Below are 18,356 nucleotides of genomic sequence, written 5' to 3'. Positions count from 1 at the left end.
CAAACTCAAAAGTGTGTTCTCATAGACAGTGGCACCTTCATCTTGGACTTCTCAACCTCCAGAACTGTGAGATAAAATATTTGTCTTTTCATCCACCCAGTCTATGGCATTCTGTTATAGCAGCCCAAATTGACTAATTGACCACTTATATTTGACCGTGAAAGAAAAAAAAGTCTACCTAGGTGCTACATATATAAGTAAAATTCAGTGAGCAGAAATCAATACAAGATCTGTAAAATGTTACAAAACAAAAGAAAAAGAAAGTAAAAGAAAAATGGATAGCAGATGAAAAATATCAAAAAGAAGGAGAAGATAACAATTGTGTCCAATTGTTTTTGGTTTTGTTTTTTAATCAATTAATCAAAGTATATTTGACATACAATGTTCCATTAGTTTCAGGTATGCAATGTGGTGATTTGGCTACTCTGTACATTATGCTGAGCTCACCACAAGAAAAGCTATTACCTGTCATCATACAATGCTAATACAATACCATTGACTGTACTCCCTAACTCCCTACGCTGTATCTTTCATCTCTGTGATTTATTCATTCTGTAACTGGAAGCCTGTACCTCTCACTCCTATTCACCTATTTTGCCAATCTCCCTCATCCTTCCCCTCTGAAATTGTTTTAGAAAATTATTTAACACATTTAATGAAGCTTTTAAAGCAAGATGCAAAGCAGAATTATAAAAACTCAGGAGAGAGACAAAAAGGTATGAGAAAGATAAAGGGTGAGCTGGAAAAACTTAGACTATGAGTAAAAGCCGGTACCTCATTTGTCCCATTTGTCCTGAGATGGGGCATTCCTCTAAATGATTTGTGTTGATGATATTTGGGGGGTGGTATATGTATAGAAAAGGATGATTATAAACCTGGCCTTTTCACTGCTTTCTTGGGGTGTTTCATGAAGGGATGGAGCATTGTCAGGTTTACTTAAGACATTTATATTTTGGACTTATTTAAACTCTCTTAGTGACCTCATCTTTATTTTAGGCACGATGAGGACTTTAATCTCTTTGACAAGTCATCACACAGAGAGGTATATAAATATATCACTGAAATTCACACAATTACAAAGGCATTATGGAGAGAAAGGTGTAATTTGTTGCCTGGCTTTTTGAAAAGGTTTAACTAAAATGTTTGTCTTTTAGAAGAAACCATGTGGGCATAGGGCATTCAGAATGAGATTTTGAGAACATTTTCAACCTGTCTATAAGGTACATATTTGAAGGACACAGGATACTTTCTTTGCTGGGTGTTTGAAATATGGATGCTTGTTGTTGTTTTATATTTATCCAAATCTATGTAGCAAAGAAATGTTCCCAAGATTTTATGAACACAGCAGCATTTCTGTGAGCATTCTAGAGGCATGAAAAGCATTATTGGGAAACTAGACCACTTTCATAAATTGGTTTTATAACAGTGAGTGTATGCAAGGATAAGACATTCCAACAAAGGTTAATGTTTCTCCTTCTCTATGTATTTTTAATATTTACTGAAGAATAAGAGAAAATATCTTTAGTGCTTATTCCATTAATATAAGAGAAAGAAAAAATCTTACCAAACAGAAATGATTTGAGAAAGAAACTAAGAATATAATAGCATTAATCAACAGAGATAAAGCATCAGAAATATACTATTGTTCTCCTTTATTTTAGAAAAATAAAGCAATTGAAAAGGCATGTAGGCTGTTAAAACCTAATCTCTCTTTTTCTCTCACACACACTTGCTGTGTTTTTCCCTGAAAAAGAATGCAAAAGAGCAGTTTGCTACATTGAAAGAATTAAATTGATAGGTCCTCAGAACTTAAGAGACAAATCAATGCAGTGCATCATTTCAAATCCATTGACTAATTTGTTTCGAACTCAACTCTTCTTTGTTCCTCGCCACAGTTTCTCAGCATTTTCCACTGGGAGAATGCTGTTTTATTAATAAAATTTAACTTGCATATAAACACAGAGAACAAACATAAATTCAGTAATACTCTTGTACAAAGCAGTAGTTGAAGACTCTTCTGGGATAGCATCATCCTAATCAGATAGCACAAACATACTTTCTAGCTCTAGAGTCAGCCATTGACATGTGTTAACTATTCATACCATCATGAGTATATTTTTTCTCGATGGGTTTGTTCATTCATTTATCTTCATTGAATGATAACAAAAAAGAAATTCAGATGAAGAGCACAATTCCTGAGACAGTGGGAAGATGGTAAATTATAGGACAGTGAGGAAATGGTAAATTAAATCAGATCAGAGTGTGATAGAAGTTTGACCAGAGCAAGGGTCAGCAGTCTATGGGCCATGAACTAAGTCCATCCCACTCCCTGGTTTGGTGTAACCCAAAAGATTAAAATAACTTTTACATTTTTAAGTTTTGAACTTTTTGAAAATGTTGAAAAAGAAAAGTATAATACATGACAGATAAAAAGTATATGAAATTCCAGTTTCATTCTTAATTAATACATTTTTGTTCATTGAACATACCCACACTTTTTTCTTACTGTATTGTTTATGACTATTTTTTGTGCTTTGAGAGGTTGAGTTGAGGGGTTGCAACAGAGATCATACGACCAGCAAAGACTAAAATATTTACTTTGTGGCCCTTTACAGAAAAAAGTTTGCTGAGCCCTGAACTAGAAGAACATAAAAGAGCATGGAATTAATTTAGAGCAACCCTGCTAGAGTAGTCAAACAATTGGAATGCACAAAGAACTCTCTAACAAAATAATCATTCACATGTTTTATCAAGGGAAACCAGAAGCATTGCTCTAGGCACTCTATATTCTGAACATACCCCATAAGAATTTCAGATGGTTCTGCATTGATAATGATAGCTTGCAATTTTATTACAATACACCTAAACCCAAACACCTTAGAAACTGGTGTTTCTGCCCCAACCCAGAAATAAAAGTATAAGCCATCAGTGGAGATTGTAAAGTGGAAAATTTCTGACTTTTCCAACAAATGACATATAATTTTGGTAGAGCAAAGTGTCCTTGCAAAGTCAGTACTTGCAATCCTCTGCCAGGATTCTTTTCTATCATATTTCCTAAAAAAACTTTCTGTGCATCAGGGATAAGCAATAAAACAGTAATGTGATAAACAGACCTTCATTAATGGTTCCTTTATGGAAAGCTAAAATTAAAACACAAACAAAAAACCCCCAGAATATTGCCTTGATCATCTTATCCCCTTTCTCCATCTCATACTGTTTCATTACAGAATCATCTCAATAAAATAAAGTAATAATATAAAAAATTGCAGTCACAAGTATTAATTAACTAAAAATACCGCTATATGAACACAACACTAAATTCATTATTTTATAGATTATATAGGGCATGCTCTTTTTATAAAAAAAGGTTATCTTTGATTCAGTCACTAGGTGTGTAAACTGTTCTTTCTCTTCTCATTTTTGAGTTCTAATTATCATTCTGTAAATAGAGATTTTATATTATATGTATATGAATGAATATATTCTCCTGGAATGTAAGATTCTAAATAATTATTTTACAAGTTTTAGAAAAACTCTTTCACTTCTTTTACATTCCTATGATATATCTAAACATGGCAGCATCAATTCATGAAAAAGTTCTCCAAGACTGGAAGAGAAAACGTTGACACCATGTGTCTAAAATATGAACTGAATTCAGTTAGTTTGATCATTTCAGCAAACAAAAGAACAAATACAGTGCAATGTAGAGAATAAAGACTGCATAATCTAGTGGGAAGAGAGAGAAACAAAAACAAATGCAAAAGGTTTCTGGGAAACAAGTATTGCCCACCTCTCTTGGGTTCGTTTTCTATTTGATAAAATAAAAACACACTGAAGATTACATAAATAGGTTAATATTGTCTGACTAATGGTCATTATTAGAGTATAACTTGATACTAACAGTCAGAAATTATAAAACATAAAAAATGTAAAGGAAAAGAAAAATTCAAAATCTGTGACTATGAGAAAAAATTAAGTATTGTGGCTATGTATGTCATCTTCACAATTAATACAGGTTGCCTCTGAGTAATTGCGTAGATATCAGAGGTGGCGTCTATTTCACTTTTAAAAGTATCTCTTAATTTATATATCTTTGATACTAACCCTTTTTTAAGTTTTTATTTAAATTTCAATTCATTAACATACGGTATAATATGTTAATGAACTGAAATTTAAATAGTTTCAGCTGTAGGATGTAGTGATTCAACACTTCCATTTAACCCTTTATCAGATACATCATTTGCAAATGTCGTCTCCCATTCTCTAGGTGGACTTTTTTTTCAGTTGCTTATTCTTTACTGTGCAGAAAAAGCCTTTTATTTTGATGTCCCAATAGTTTGTTTTTGCTTTTGTTTCCATTGCCTCAGGAGACATGTCTAGAAAGTTGTTGCTACAGCCAATGTCAAAGAGGTTACTGCCTGTGTTCTCCTCTAGGATTTTGGTGCTTTCTTGTCTCACATTTAGTCTTTCAACCATTTTGAATTTATTTTTGCATATGGTGTAAGATAGTGGTCCAGTTTCATTCTTTTGCATGTTGCTGTCCAATTTTCCCAGAACCATTTGTTGAAGAGACTGTCTTTTTCCCCTTGAGTATTCTCTCCTGCTTTCTTGATTAATTGACAATATAGCTGGGGTTTCATTTCTGGGTCTTCTATTCTGTTCCATTGATCTACATGTCTGTCTTTGTGCAAGGACCATACTGTTTTGATCTCTATAGTTTTGTAATATAAATTGAAGTCTGAAATTGTAAAACTCAATACCCACAAAATGAATAATATAATAAAAAATGGGTAGAAGGCATGAATTGACATTTTTCCAAAGAAGACATACATATGGCCAATAGACAAATGAAAAGATGCTCAACATCACTCATCATCAGGGAAATACAAATCAAAACTACAAGAGATATCACCTCACACTGGTCAGAATGGCAAATCAACAACACAAGAAGCAACAGGAATTGGCAAGGATGTGGAGGAAGGGGAAACCTCTTGTACTGTTGGTTACATGCAAACTCAAAAATAGTATGAAATTTCCTTAAAAAGTTGAAAATAGAACTGCCTTACAATCCAGTAACTGCAGTACTAGGTATTTACCCCAAAAATACTAAATTAAAGGGATACATGCACTCTGATGTTTATAGCAACATTATCTATAATAGCCAAATTATGGAAATAGCCCAAGTGTCCATTAACTGATAAATGTATAAGGAAGAGGTGGTGTGTTTGTGTGTGTGTGTGTGTGTGTGTGTGTATTGGAATCTAACTCAGGTATTAAAAAAAGAATGCTTGACATTTGCAATGATATGGATGGAGCTAAATGCAAGGTGAAATAAGCCAGTCAGAGAAAAACAAATACCATAGGATTTCACACATATGTGGAATTTAAGAAACAAAACAAGGGGGGAGAAAAGCAAAGAAGGATGCAAACCAAGAAACGAAACATTTAAAATATTTAACATATTCATTTATTCAGTAATCTCTACATCCAACATTGGGCTTGACCTCATGACCCTAAGATGAAGAGTCGTGTGCTCTTTGGACTGAGACAGCCAGACCTTCCTAATATGTGAGACAGATTCTTGAAGAGTTCTTCTGGAACTGTGTTTCTTCTCATTACCTGGCATAATGTCTGACACGTACTAGAAATTCTAAAATTTGAACACTAGACAAATGAAAATAAACTAAATACCACAAGAATATGCATATATTACAGCTACCCCACAAGTAATGAAGGCACACAGGTACAAGTGACTATATGATAATTTAGGAAGATTCTGACTAAAAAGATAACTCTAAAAATTTATAAAAGTAACCCCTTAGTTCATTAAAGCTATTTGATTGCTTTCTGATTTTGCTTTTTGCTAATTGCTTTTGCTTCCCTTTTGATTCCTATGGGATGCTACAAGGAAAAAAGCATCTTGTGGGGGATGTCATGCGTTTGCACAGTCCCAGTGAATCCTTTACGATCATTACTGCAGTATATGCCAACAAGTGATCATTAAAAATTCAGTTTTAACACCACATAAATTCTAACTAGCAAATGAAATGAACAAAGAATAGGAAAAATGAATATGCCAGTGAATTATTTTTAAACTAATCTTTAAAGAAAAACTCTAAAGGTACAAAAATATGATTTCTAAAGGAAAACGATATTTATTATTAACGATATTATTCTTAAAATCATATAAAAAGTTTCATCAGCTGTAACAAATGCACCATTTGGGTGCAAGATGTTTGTGGGGGGAGACTGTGTAGAACCAGGGGTTATATGAAACTCATACTTCCTGCTCAATTTTGCTTTGAACTTAAAACTGCTTTTAAAAATAAAAAGTATATTTAAAAACAAAACAAAACAAAAACAAACCCATGTATACATAGAGCAGTGGTTCTTCACTTTTACTATACATCAGTATCCTGAGGGCTTTTTAAAACATAGACTGTTGAGCTCACACCTATGTTGTCTCATTTAGAAGGTTTGGATGAGGCATGGTAATTTGCATTTCTTTTTTTTTAGGATTTTATTTATTTTTTGACAGAGAGAGACACAGTGAGAGAGGGAACACATGCAGGGGTAGTGAGAGAGGGAGAAAGCAGGCTTCTCACTGAGTAGGGAGCCTGAAGAGGGGCTCGATCCCAGGACCCTGGGATCATGACCTGAGCAGAAGTCAGACACTTAATGACTGAGCCACCCAGGTGCCTCAGTTTGCATTTCTAATAAGTTCACAGGTGATGCTAATGCTTCTGGTCCTCAGAACACACTCTGAGAACCAGTGACAAAAAGGAACCTAGAGTGGTATTGTCTTACTCATCACTACTTCTTGGAAATGTTTCTTCTTTGTTACTGTGGTTTTTTTTTTTTTAACTTTATTTTGTTTTTTCAGTGTTCCAAGATTCATTGTTTATACATCAGACCCAGTGCTCCAAGCAATACGTGCCTTCCTTAATACCCACCACCAGGTTCACCTAACCTCCCAGCTCCCTTCCTTCCAAAACCCTCAGTTTGTTTCTCAGAGTTCATGGTCTCTCATGGTTTGTCTTCCCCTCTGATTTCCCCCAACACCCTTCTCCTCTCCTTCTCCCAGTATCCTCTGTGTTATTCCTTATGCTCCACAAGTAAATGAAACCATATGATAATTGACTCTCTCTGCTTGGCTTATTTCACTCAGCATAATCTCCTCCAGTCCCATCCATGTTGATATAAAAATGGGGTATTCATCCTTTCTGATGGAGGCATAACACTCCATTGTATATGTGGACCATATCTTCTTTATCCATTCCTCTGTTGAAGGGCATCTTGGTTCTTTCCACAGTTTGCCCACTGTGGCCATTGTAGCTATGAAGATTGGGGTACAGATGGTTCTTCTTTTCACAACATCTGTAGTGAAAAGTGACTGCACCAACTTGCAGCCACCAACAGTGTAAGAGGGTTCCCCTCTCTTCACATACTCTCCAACACTTGTTGTTTACTGTCTTGTTAATTTTGGCCAATCTAACTAGTGTAAGGTGGTATCTCAATGTGGTTTTGACTTGAATCTCCCTGATGGCTAATGGTGGTGAACAGAAACGTTTCTTCTTTGACAGAAAAAATGAATTCAAAAGGCATTCCTGGGTTCCTACCTGGTTAGCTATACTTTTTTTTTTTTTAAGTCAGTTCACAGTTTGATAGAAATTACTATGTGAGCCAGCTCAAGCTTCTGAAAATTAGTGTGCTATACATACCCTCACATGTACAATTCAGATCCCTGACTCAGATACCTGAAAATATCATTTGAGTTACAGTGTTGGTTATGAGATCCCTCTCTTTACTTTCTCTGGGCTCCAAGGACACAACCCAAGTCCCATGTCCCCTGTAAACTTCCTTTCACCTCACTCTCACCAGCCCACAGAATTGCTTTCTTCCTTGGCTCTTCCCTCTTTTATAGTACTTAGTATCCCAGTCACTGATCAGGCCTTGGGTAGAGATGGATACTAGTCTTCATTCCATGGGGTAAATTTGCAGGTATGTTGTTAAACTTTGAATGCAAGGTGAGGATGTGTGTCCCTCTTTATTTTTCCTGTGCTTCTGTCTTGGACCCTCATACTGCACTTACTCTGTGGATCTTCTGTTGACCCATAGATCCAATGCCAGTGGCTTTTTCTCTAGGTTTTGTTATTTTGTTTTAATTGAAGTATAATTGATACACAATGTTACATCAGTTTCAGGTGTACAACATAATGATTCCACAACTCTATGTCATGCTATGCTGGTTAGCTTACTCCTGAAAGAGATTATAAGGATATCAATGAGATATGAATCTTTCCAGATTTTCTATTTAAAGTGACTTTCTAAATGATGATTGGCTTTATTATTTTTATTGAAATGACTGGCTCTTTCCAAAATGATAACTATGAATATTTCCAGAAACCTAAAACGGTTTTTAGAAAAAAATGTTAAGGCTGTTTTTACATGAAATATGTAACAAGAAAGAGTCAGTAAATACATAACATAATAAATGATTTGGTAGTTTTTCTCAATAGTGCTATACCATCCTGCTTAAATATTACAGTAATTGTAATTTTAGTATAATGGTATAGAATTCACAGCTTTTATCTCTGATAAATTATGGCTGAGGAAATATATGTTGCAGAGTAGTAGAATATGATTAAGTATTCTATCAACATCATTGAATTAAAAGGAAAGATAATTCCTTTTACTGACATTTGAAAAGGCTGAAAGTGGCAATTATACAGACATACTGTGTTACAACAGTTATAAGATTATTAAGCAATTTTATCGTGTTAATGCCACTTGGACTTGTCTTGAAAATCCTGAAAATATAATGAAAATTTAGCCTGACAGAATTATTCATTATTAGCATTATTATTATTGTTAACTTCATTTTCCTGCAAGTATTAATCATTAGTTCTAGATAAAGCTTGAACACAGGATATTCTACAACTTACTCTGAAGACCACTTTGCAGTATTTTAGGTTTTCTGTCGTACACATTGATTCAAACTCATGTAAATATTTGAATACTCATTGTATTTGATTACAGTTTTCTAAGCGTCAGAGACATCTCAGAGTAACTGTTATATTTACTGTGTGGGCTTTCCCTGCTGTGCCCAGAGATATTTTAGAAATGCAGAGCAGGCACTGAAATCCAGGTCTGTGGTTTCACTTTTCAAAGTTAGGCTATACTTAAGACATAGACTTTGAGAAGGATTGGCAACAATCTAAGAATTTAGAGGCCCAGAGAGGTTCTGTGGCTTTTCTAGCACTACATAGTCAGTGGACCTAACCTGAGTACTCTGCTCAGTTTGTTGCCTCAGTACCTCTCTGCCTCTCAGTTTAGCAACCTGAGGAAGAAAATGGAAAGAATAGCTACCTTCTCTTCATTGCAAGGTGCAAAAACATAAATGCATCATAGCAGACGCTGGAAAGCAAACTAATGAGAACTGGCTTGTGAGTGCTTTTCTACCTCAAATTCCCCTCAGGCAGCTGGGCTTAACAAAGTAGTTTCTACTGAGAGTAAGAGGGTGGAGAATTGGTCTGTAGGCCCAGGGCAAGGTGATTCAGGGGAAGGCCATCATCCATCTGGAATTTCCTACTCATTCATGAACTGATGGAGCATGATTTCATCAGTGTTCATGATGCTGTCAAAGGCATTTAACTGGCTTTTGCATAAGTTTAGACTTGCTACTTATTCACAGTGTTTCAGAATAATATTTTCATTCCCAGTTTGTGGTATATCTGCTATATTTAATGATGCTTTGGATTTGATAAGATGAAAAGCCTAGTAGAAAAGGAAAATTTGAAAGCATAATTGGTAAAAATTTAACTAATTAAAGATTTGGGAAACCATATTTTAAAGTATGATTATTTTATATGCTAGAAGAGTTATCTGTTGTCCTGTTTGTGGAAGTTAGACCCCTGTGGTTAGGTGTGCAATACATGTTAAGTGAGAAATTCCATTTTTGTGACCGGAAGAATAATCCACTCAACTCCATGGGTACCATGGAAAACCAAACACTGGGAAATAGAGCACAAAATCAGAAAGAACATGATTCAAATTCGAGACTTTACAGTTAATGAAACTGGGCAGCAGTATAAAGCAAGGATAGGGCCCCCCAACAAACAAGGTGTGTGGTATTTTGAATATCATGATGTATTACCTTTCTGAATCTCAAGTTCCTCTCCTGTGAATCATGAATAAGAATACATGGCCTAAAAATAATACATAAAATATTTCAACCCCCTTAATACTTGTAATTGCTTCATGGATAAAAGGATCAGACCAGAGAATATTAAATGAGAATTATTTTTGCGAACAAGTGGCAAAAACATTACCTCACTAATAAAAACATGAATGAATGATATTGCAAATCCCCAGTCTGTAAAACTCATATGTGGATCATTCTTTTTCTCTGAACTTACTCCAGTAATATTAATGAAGACAATAAGCAAACAAACATACTGGAGAGAGGCTACTCCTCTATTTTCTAATCTAGATGAAATTTAGTGGAATGTTGATCTAACCTAGGAAACAAAACTAAGCTGAACACTCAAACTCTTAAGTCTAAATATTTGAATTTTAGTCCTGATTTGTTCCCCTTTAACTCTGTGACCGTGAAAAAGTAACACATCCCTTTGGTACCCAGTTTCACCATGTGTTAAGTAAGAAGACTCAATAAAATAATGTCCCTAGAGTTTATCAGTTTTATAGAGATATCAGTTTTCTGCTATCAGAAATCTACTTGGCTAATATTCTTTAATAAACTCCCAATATCTGGGAGACTAATCATCAAGGAGATGTCTGATCATGTGTTACTGATTTATGTATCTTCTAGCTCTAAAACTGTGAAAACATGGAGCAAAACAGAATTACAGAATTATAAAATCATGGGTTTGGAGGAGCCCTTGTTGAGGTAATATAGAATTCAGAGGTAAAAAGCAAAGCATATTGCATATAGCTCAGTTCAATGTCAGTTCCTTTGAAAATGAGTATCCACTTTCCCAGACAATATAAGTCAGCCCTCCCTCTGGGATTTCCCACTTAATATATTGCACCTTCTCAGTCCCATATGTGGAATTATCCTCCATCAGACTGTGTTCCCCTATAAATAAGGAACCATTACATTAGCCTATTTTGTCAACATCTAGAAAAAGGACTGACACCTTGTAAGCTAGCTGTAATGTTTTTTAACCCTGTTATAAGCTTAAATTTAAATGAACCTAATGCAAAATGGCAAACTTTTTTAAAGCAAAATCCCTGACACACATATGTGCGCGTGCGCACACACACATACACTCTCACAAAGGTACACAGGAAAACCTAGGGAAAGTATAACACTCAAAAATTGTATATTTAATGAACCACTTGTTGAAATTTAGTGAAGTGAATATTTTATTTTATTATTTTTTTTAAAGACTTTATTTATTTATTTGACAGACAGAGATAACAAGTAGGCAAAGAGGCAGGCAGAGAGAGAGGAGGAAGCAGGCTCCCTGCTGAGCAGAGAGCCCGATGCGGGCCTTGATCCCAGGACCCTGGGATCATCCCAGGACCCTGGGATCATGACCTGAGCCGAAAGCAGAGGCTTTAACCCACTGAGCCACCCAGGCGCCCATGAAGTGAATATTTTATACAATTATTGTCACTATAGATATAAATACAAACACGTTTATACACACACACACACACATAAAGCTTTTTTTAGTTACATGTGTTTAAAATTTTCTAGGGCCTATATAAATATAGAAAAAAATTAATCTTTTTTTAAAATACCGGTCTTATTATGTTTTATACTGTAATACTCTAGTTTGCTAAAACTACAACCCTATAATTTCTCTAATAACCATCACATTTCATTTACTTTAGAATTTTTTTTAGTCCAGAATGTACTATATAACAGAAGAAGGGCTTATTTCTTGAGAATATGATTTTATAGAATTTCTATTTCCTTTAAAGGTTGTACTGATACAAAGCGAAATAGATAATTTAGCTACTTTTTAGGATAACTCTATAAACCTTGAAAAACATCTTCACAAATTTAGATTTACATGCCTAATAACATTATATAAACATATTTACTTGTGTTAAATATAAAATAAAAGGACTTTTACTGGTAAGGTAATATATATCCTTTTATATCAATTTTTCCTTTTATGCCGATTATTTCCTGCTGTATAGTTATATACATTTTATGTCAATATTTCTTCCTGTAATTATATGTATATTTATATACTTCCTTATATATCCTTTTATGTATATACATTTACTATATTTTTATTTTTATGTCAGTATTTCCTACTTTATAGTTATAAAAATGATAGTAATTTATTTATCTGTAATTTTATTGGAATAGCAACAATCCAATGTTGCCTTTCTTTGTACAGAATGATTTATGTACGTATATATATATACACATATATACACACACACACATATATATAAAACATATAAAGTATATGCATTTATGCATATAAATATACACATGTATAATGTGAGCTTAAAAAAAAACATTACTTGCAGCACCTGGGTGAACTCAGTTGGTTAAGTGTCTGACTCCTAGTTTTGGCTCATGTCATGATCTCATGGTTATGAGATCAAACTCTGGGTTGAGCTCCATTTCAGCACAGAGTCTGCTTAAAGTTCTCTCGCTCCCTCTGCTCCTACCTCCCCTAAAATAAAGTAAATAAATCTTAAAAAAAAGAGAGAGAAAGATTTACAAAGGCAGCAAAGATTTTTGTTGGTTGATTTTCTTTGTTTTTATTCTTCTCGATCAGTAGCTTTCTCATTCTGATGGTCTAAGTATGAAATTCCAGATAGAAAATTGACTCTAAAAATTCTGTTCTACATTTCATGGTTTATGTTTCACATTTGGTAATTTTCTTAATTTATAATACATATGTGAAAGACATATAACTATTATGTTTTGTAATCTTTCTCTAAGATTTGCTTTATTTATTAAGTTTATTTATTTATTATTGCTTTGCTTTATTAAGTTTAGGTAAAAGTTAGAATTTTGAAATCTTTATTAAAAAATATACTATTCTTTGGAAAAACATTAAAATGTCAAATAATATCTATACGGGTCATTACCTGAGAAATAGGAAAGTCTACATTCGTAAGGATTTTTAAAAAGTAATTGTACAACTGATGTATTACTTCTAATTTTCTATGGGACCAAGCTCTGAAGCCTTGATCCAAAATAGACAAGGCCTTAATACCAACACATCTTTCTTTTAAGCGGGTCACCCTGAGGCCCTGACTCAGTGATCTCAAGATAAGAAAGAATGACAAAATCAAGAAGTAAGATAGGTAAGTGAGGCAAGACCAAAAAGTCATTTAAAGGTCAAAAGAAGATGATGAATTCAGTTACATTATCCCTTGAAAAGTGGCCTCTGCCCATGCATAAATGCCAACATTTGAAAATCATTATGAGGAACCTTAAAGGAGAAAAGGCTCTTCTTTGGTCCTTTCCAAGTACTGAAGAAGAAGTTTCTTTGGTATAGAACGAATTCAGATGTTAAAACTGGAGAGCAGGCAAACTGGGAATTTTTATGTTCCAGTGTTGTTCCTAGGTAACTCTTGGTAAGTTACCACATTTGTGACACATTTATTCATTCATTATTGGTAGCCACAGGCATATTTGCTTTGTCTTTGGTTGGGAAAATAATAACAAAAACCCCTCGGCTTCCATGAGCCATTTAGTCAGATATGGCAGAATCAGTATCTCTTAGGTACTGCCTCCTGACCTGTGTTCCCTGCCTGTTAAGGGTCTTTTAGACCAGAGGTAGGACTCTGGTTGGAACAGGAAGCTGAAAGAGCCTTTTTCATGGTCTCACAGATAGCTTTAGCTCAAGACTAGCCAGTGATTAGCCCAGAGTCCTTAAGCCAGCGCATGATCAACAAAGAATGAGAACAACCCCAGATCACTGTGTCAATAATCATTATGGTATTCGTGCAATCTGGGTGAATTTAGGAAATAGTGCCAGCCATTGGTGATGTTGTAGTACTAGGGGGAGGACAGTGGAAGTTTGGAGAGTGTGTTGAAGAGAAATAGGGACCAGCTCCGTGCAGGCTCCTATCCAGATTTGGGGTGCCCTGCTTAGATGTCACTGCTGGCCCTGGCTTTTGAAAGATTAATAAAGATGGATTTAACTGTAGTTAATTTAAGTAGGATATTGGATTTTGTTCCTAATCTCAAATTCGGCAGACTTGCAAAGTAGTATTTACTTGATGGCTAATTATCAAAGTGTCTTTTTAACTCTTCGGTTAAATTTAAGAATGGAATTTATTTATTGAATTTTCTCCTTTCTTATAGAAATAATACCTTGCTTAGATCACTTATTTTCTCTTCAGTCTTAAAGAGCTTTTCACCAAACTTGTGTTAATTTTTCCATGAATTTTTTAAAATTTAAATTTTGTAATAATTTTAGACTTACAAAAATTATTGTTTTAATATGGTATCAAAATTAGGAAATTAACATTAGTGTAATGCTGTTAACTAAACTACAGATTTACCCACATTTCACCTGTTTTCCACTATTGTCATTTTTCTCTTGTAGGATCCTATCAGTCATCACATGTTGCATTGTCTTTAAGTTCTCCTTGGTCTCCTTGTACCTGTAGCAGTAGTTCACTCTGGCCCTTTTAACACACTTGGGTTGAAGTATATTGTTCAATTACATTGTAATGCCCCTTAGGTTGCGATTATATGATGTTCTCTCATAACTGGAATAAAATTACACGTTATTTTGTAAAAATAGCATAGAATTGATGTTACAGCTTCACTGAATTATATCAAGGAGTTATATCACTATGTCTTATAACTAGGGGTGGTTACTTTGATCTGTTAATGTGATGTCTGCTGGGTTTCCCCAGTGTAAAATTACTCGCTCTCCCTTTGTAATCAATAACTATACATTAAGAGAGAAACTTTGAAGAAATGCAAATCCTGATTCTCCCCAAACTTTCACCATTATTTTTAGAATCTATTTTTTTAAACTAGGTTGATATTCTTTGCTCTCTCTCTTTTTCTAAACTCTGTGTTTACGAAGGTGTATGTTTTTGTTGGAGTGATACCTTTAGATCTCTATCTTCATTGATGCCTTTGGTGCTATTTTCTTATTTGACCCTTTAATATCTTTTAAATTATTCATTTTCTTTATACAATGACCTTTTCTCTGTTTTCTTCTTTCTTTTCATCCATTAGTTTAGCTGCATTATTTCTCCTTGGATAATATAACATAAATTGTCCACCTTCATCCTTATCACTTTTAAATTGTATGATATACATTTATACATTATGAAATGCTCACCATTATTCTTTTGGCAAAACTTTTCTCAATTTTTTTTGGGTAACATCATCCTCCAGTAGATTCTGTGAGAAAGACTATAATAGAGGGGTGCTTGGGTGACTCAAAGGTTAAATGTCTACCTTCAGCTCAGGTCATGATCCCAGAGTCCTGGGATTGAGCCCTGCATTGGGCTCCCTGCTCAGTGGGGAGCCTGCTTCTCCCTCTTCTTTTCACTCTTTCTCTGCCCCTGCTCCTGTGCCCTCTATTGCTCACTCTGTCTCTCAAATGAATATATAAAAATCTTTAAAAGAAAGAAAGAAAGACTAATAGGGGCAAAATTTTCTAAGCTCTCGTTTTAAAAACTCTTTGTAATATGCTGGATTTTGAAGAACATCTTGTGTAGATATAAACTCCTGGGATCAAACTTTCTTTTACTGAGTTTTAGTAAAAAAAATACTACACCATTGGTATCTTTTTTTTTTTTTCACCATTGATATCTTAATTTGCATGTTGATTTTGCAAGGTTGATGCTTGTCTAATTTTTTTGCCCTTTGTGAAATATTTGATCTTTCTGTCTGGGAACCTTAAGGATTTTAACTTTATCTTTGAAATAATAGTTCTACTGGAAAATCTTTAGACATTGATTGCTTTGGATTAATTTTTTCAAGTGTTTGGTAAGCCTTTTCAATGTGTAGATTCATATTTTTTCTATCTTCGAAAAGTTTTCTTGTTTTATAGCTTTAAATGTATTTTTTTTTGTTTTTCAGGGACTCCAATTATGTGAATATTGTTATTTTTTCTCTATCTTCCAGTTCTACTACTTTCTAATACTTTTTGCTTCATTATACCATTTTCATTATGTTGTTCTATATTTATTTATTGTATTTTTATTGAATTTAATTTGAATCTGTTTTCTCTTGGGCATCTTAACGTTAATTTTTTTGTTTTGAGATAACTTAGGCATGTTTTGCACATTTTCTTCTGACTTAAATTTTTTCAAATTTCTGTGCTTAATTTTTAAATTTCTTATTCAAATGTGTTTTTTTCATATCTTCAAATGCTCACTTGAATATGTTTAATTCTCTGTAAAGTGTAGATACATAATTTTTTTTATGTTTCTATGTTATTTTCAAAATAGGCTTAATCAGTCGATTTGTATGAAAAATTTTTCCTGATTTTTAAAAATATTTTCCTCTTCACACTGCTTCACACACCCAAATTAAGATATTGAGCAGTTTTACTAGGTCTTCATTTTAATGGGGTCATTTTCTCCAAGACTTGGAAAAATTAGAGTACATTAACAGAGTTAATTGTCTGTTTTCTTGTAGTTTGCTTTGGTGAGACTGGGTAGATTGTGGATCTTTCAGTTTTGAGTGTGAGTGTGCATGTGGGGTTTTTTTGTTTGTTTGTTTTTGTTTTTGTTTTGCCTTTTGCCTAGCAAGATTTAAAATTTCTCCTTTTTACTTCTTTTTCCCTCTACCACCTACCTCAATGCTAAAAGATACTTTTCCTTCATATTTGCCTTTTTAATTTCATAGAAGTTATATATTTAGAGTCCTTTTACCTCATCGAACCCTTTAAGCTAAACCTGTCCCTTTAAATTGTATGCCTGGTCCTTGTGATGGCATCTGATATCTTTAAATAGCAACTACTTTGAAATCCCTTCTCTGTAGTCTGTGCTATGAGTTTTCTGGTTACTATTTTAGTGTTTTAAACTTTAGAAAATTTTGAATGTTTCTGGTGGTTTTTCAGCTATCTCACAGGACTCTTTAGTATTGTTCCTTCTTTGTCTTCCTTGCATATTTTTGTTGCTCAGCCTTCGTATTCCTCAAAGCCTACAGAGAGTAGAGAGGGAGCTGGTACTTGTTGAACCAAAATCCTGTTTTTGTTTTTTTGTTTTTTTTCTTTTTACTAATGGTTGCTTTGCAGTTTTGGCATTCATTGTTCTCAAATAATGATGAGGGTGTAATTTTGTTTTCATGGTTTGTGAATTATTTCATATTATTTGGGAAGGACTTTTGGGGAGATGGATGATTACTACACATCTACCATTGTCTAGCAGTTCTTAAATTTTCCTTCATTAAGGGTTTAATAGACCTTTTATACTGATCCTTACATGCTAAGCTCATACTTTGTTGCTAAGAAGGACCTAAGATTTCATCGGGTCCCAGTAATATACCTTATATATCAGACACCTAAAGCTATACTGCTGGAAGTGTTAACTCAGATCATATTAAGTTTTATTCTCCATAGAAAACACACTTCCCATTTTACCATATTATCTCTTTAAACTTGTACTAAGTTCTAAGGTAATATGAGCAGCAATATGTTATATATTGAAGTTTTATTTCCTTATATGGTATAGTCCAGTGCTGTCAGTAAAGAGGATAGAAATTAGGAAATTACCTACCCGGACAAGGAGGCAGAAAAGTGCTTCTCCTTTCATCACAGTAGAGTAAGATAGTTGGGATATGAGTGTAAGATAAATGGAATATGAATTCATGACAAGCACACTTTGTGTGGATACTTAAGAGTAAGATTTTACAAATAACTGACCCTACATATAAGGCAGATCATTTCAGTATCTATTGTATTGTTTAATTATATTTTACACACACACACACACACACACACACACACACAAACACTTGTAAACATAAATATATATATCTTTGTCTACAAGTTTTGCTTATCTATATATCTATATACAAACATGTACACACATAATACATACATGTTTAATTCTATTTTATAAATGTTAATTTGGTTTTATATTTATGGCAGTTGGTCTTATCATTTTCCAGTAGAGATGAGTTTTCCAAATATAAAACTTTGTAGAACTGTGGAAATAGGTTTTTTTTTTTTACAATAATTATATAAACTAGAGTATTTTTGTGTATTAATATAGATCTAACCAAAATTGTTTGGTTTGTTACAAAATTACAAAATTGTTTGTAACATTGTAACATTGTAAAATTGTTTGTAACAAAATTGTTTGTTACAAAGTAAAATGGTTGTCCTAGTTAATCATGAGATCATAGTCTTTTGAAAAAATAATTCATAAGGGGT

This window comes from Lontra canadensis, unplaced genomic scaffold, assembly GCF_010015895.1.
Source record: "Lontra canadensis isolate GAN:19392208 unplaced genomic scaffold, GSC_riverotter_1.0 scaffold37, whole genome shotgun sequence".
In the NCBI taxonomy this organism is placed as follows: Eukaryota; Metazoa; Chordata; class Mammalia; order Carnivora; family Mustelidae; genus Lontra; species Lontra canadensis.
This window is presented reverse-complemented; position numbering follows the sequence as displayed.